This window comes from Arachis ipaensis, chromosome B03, assembly GCF_000816755.2.
Source record: "Arachis ipaensis cultivar K30076 chromosome B03, Araip1.1, whole genome shotgun sequence".
NCBI lineage: Eukaryota > Viridiplantae > Streptophyta > Magnoliopsida > Fabales > Fabaceae > Arachis > Arachis ipaensis.
Window position 1 is genome coordinate 74990078 of NC_029787.2, and position 3516 is coordinate 74993593.

Genomic DNA, 3516 nt, shown 5'->3' on the forward strand with positions numbered 1-3516 from the left:
ACCCATTCAGACTCTGAGAGATCATATTGACTTGCTGAGTCAATATTTTATTCTGAGCCAATATGGCATTCAGAGTATCAATTTCAAGAACTCCTTTCCTCTGAGGCGTCCCATTACTCACAGGATTTCTTTCAGAAGTGTAGATGAACTGGTTATTTGCAACCATGTCAATGAGTTCTTGAGCTTCTGCAGGCGTTTTCTTTAGGTGAATGGATCCACCTGCAGAATAGTCCAATGACATCTTTGATAATTCAGACAGACCATCATAGAATATATCCAGGATGGTCCATTCTGAAAGCATGTCAGAAGGACACTTTTTGGTCAGTTCCTTGTATCTCTCTCAAGATTCATAGAGGGATTCACCTTCCTTTTATCTGAAGGTTTGAACATCCACTCTAAGCTTACTAAGCTTTTGAGGAGGAAAGAACTTGGCTAAGAAAGCCGTGACTAGCTTATCCCAAGAGTTCAGGCTGTCTTTAGGTTGAGAGTCCAACCATATTCTAGCTCTGTCTCTTACAGCAAATGGGAAAAGCATAAGCCTGTAGACCTCGGGATCAACCCCATTGGTCTTAACAGAAGAAGAAAAGAATAGAAGAGAAATTCAAACACCAAGAGGAAGAAATGGTTCGAATTTTGAGATGAAGAGAAGTGTTAGTAAATAAATAAATAAATAGAAGGAGATGAGAGATGAGAAGAATAATTCGAAAATTAAAAAAAAATATTTTTAAAATTAAATTTAAAATTCGAAAATTAAAATTGAAATTAAATTAAATTAAATTTTTAAAACAATTAATTAATTAAAAAGGAATTTTTGAAAAAGAGGAAGGTGATTTTCAAAAATTAGAGAGAGAATTAGTTAGGTAGTTTTGAAAAAGATATGATTGAAACAAAAAGATAGGATTGATTTGAAGAAGATTTGAAAATCAATTTAAAAAGATAAGAAGTTAGAAAAGATTTTGAAATTGATTTTGAAAAAGATGTGATTGAAAGATATTTTGAAAAAGATTTGAAAAAGAATTTTAAAAAAAGATTTGATTTTGAAAATTAAAGTTGATTACTTGACTAATAAGAAACTAAAATGATATGATTCTAGAGTTTAAAGATTGAACCTTTCTTACTAGGCAAGTAACAAACTTAAAGATTTTTGAATCAATCACATTAATTGTTAGCATTAATTTTGAAAATATGAAATAGAAATAAGAAAAAGATTTTTGAAAATCATTTTGGAATTTTCGAAAATTATGAAAGAAAAATGAAAAAGATTTTATTTTTGAAAAAGGTTTGAAAAAGATAGAATTTTTTTTTTAAAATAAAAATTTGATTTGACTCATAAGAAACAACTAGATTTTAAAAGTTTTTGAAAAAGTCAACTCAAATTTTCGAATTTTATGAGTGAAAAGGGAAAGATATTTTTTTTATTTTTGAATTTTAATGATGAGAGAGAAAAACATCAAAAAGACTCAATGCATGAAAATTTTGGATCAAAACAAATGATGCATGCAAGAACACTATGAATGTCAAGATGAACACCAAGAACACTTTGAATGTCAAGATGAACACCAAGAACTTATTTTTGAAAATTTTTAAGAAAAGAAAAACATGCAAGACACCAAACTTAGAAATTTTCAATAATTAGACACTAACAAATTAAAAATGCATATGAAAAACAAGAAAAGATGCAAAACAAGAAATTTTAAAGATCAAACAAGAAGACTTATCAAGAACAACTTGAAAATCATGAAGACACATGCATGAATTTTCAAAAATTTTAAGAAAAATAAAAAGATGCAATTGACACCAAACTTAAAAATTGACACTAGACTCAAACAAGAAACATAAAATTTTTTTGATTTTTATGATTTTATAAGATTTTTTTGGTTTTTTCGAAAAATATTTTGGGAAAAATGAAAAAGAAGAAATTTTTTTTTGGTATTATTTTCGAAAATAAGAAATAAAAAGCTTAAAATTAAGATAAAATTACCTAATCTGAGCAACAAGATGAACCGTCAGTTGTCCAAACTCGAACAATCCCCGGCAACGGCGCCAAAAACATGGTGCGCAAAATCGTGATCTTCAACAATGGCGCCAATGGCTTGGTGCTCTCAAACGTGAATCACACTTTGTCACAATTCCGCACAACTAACCAGCAAGTGCACTGGGTCGTCCAAGTAATAAACTTTACGTGAGTAAGGGTCGATCCCACGGAGATTGTCGGCTTGAAGCAAGCTATGGTCACCTTTTAAATCTCAGTCAGGCGGATTCAGATAGTTATGGAGATTTGATAATCAAAACATAATTGGAATATAAACTAGGATAGAGATACTTATGTAATTCATTGGTGAGAATTTCTAATAAGCGTATAGAGATGGCTTTCGTTCCTCTGAACCTCTGCTTTCCTGCTGTCTTCATCTAATCATTCCTACTCCTTTCCATGGCAAGCTTTATGTAGGGCATCACCGTTGTCAATGGCTACATCCCATCCTCTCTGTGAAAATGGTCCAATGCGCTATCACTGTATGGCTAATCATCTGTCGGTTCTCGATCATACTGGAATAGGATTTACTATCCTTTTGCGTCTGTCACTACGCCCAGCACTCGCAAGTTTGAAGCTCGTCACAGCCATCCCTTTCCAGATACTACTCGGAATACCACAGACAAGGTTTAGACTTTCCGGATCTCAAGAATGGCCGTCCATGGGTTCTAACTTATACCACGAAGATTCTAATATCTCGGACTTGGTCCTCTGTATTAGATATCTAAGAGATATTCATTCTAGCTTGTTTGTGTAACAGCCCAGACCACCTGCTAGCACGATATTGTCTGCTTTGGCATACAAGGCCTCACGGTTTTGCCTTTGACGATAGGGATGATAGCCGAAACCCCCCACACTCACTCGTCAAAACGTGTCATGCTAGGGAGAGGTATCCACACCCTTATAAGGCATGCTTCGTTCTCCTCCCCAACCGATGTGGGACCTTACAATCCACCCCCCCTAAGGGAGTCCAGCGCCCTCGCTGGCACATCGATCCGGGCTCCGGCTCTGATACCATCTGTAACAACCCAGACCACCCGCTAGCACGATATTGTCCGCTTTGGCATACAAGGCCTCACGGTTTTGCCTTTGACGATAGGGATGATAGCCGAAACCCCCCACACTCACTCGTCAAAACGCGTCATGCTAGGGAGAGGTATCCACACCCTTATAAGGCATGCTTCGTTCTCCCCCCCAACCGATGTGGGACCTTACAGTTTGCATGTAGAACGGAAGTGTTTGTCAGGCACGCGTTCATAGGTGAGAATGATGATGAGCGTCACATAATCATCAGGTCAGAATCCAACAGCATCTGCAGTCCTTTTTCAGCCTCTGAATCAGATTTTTGCTCAGGTCCCTCAATTTCAGCCAGAAAATACCTGAAATCAAAAAAAAATACACAAACTCATAGTAAAGTCCAGAAATGTGAATTTTAATTAAAAACTAATAAAAATATACTAAAAACTAATTAAATTATACTAAAA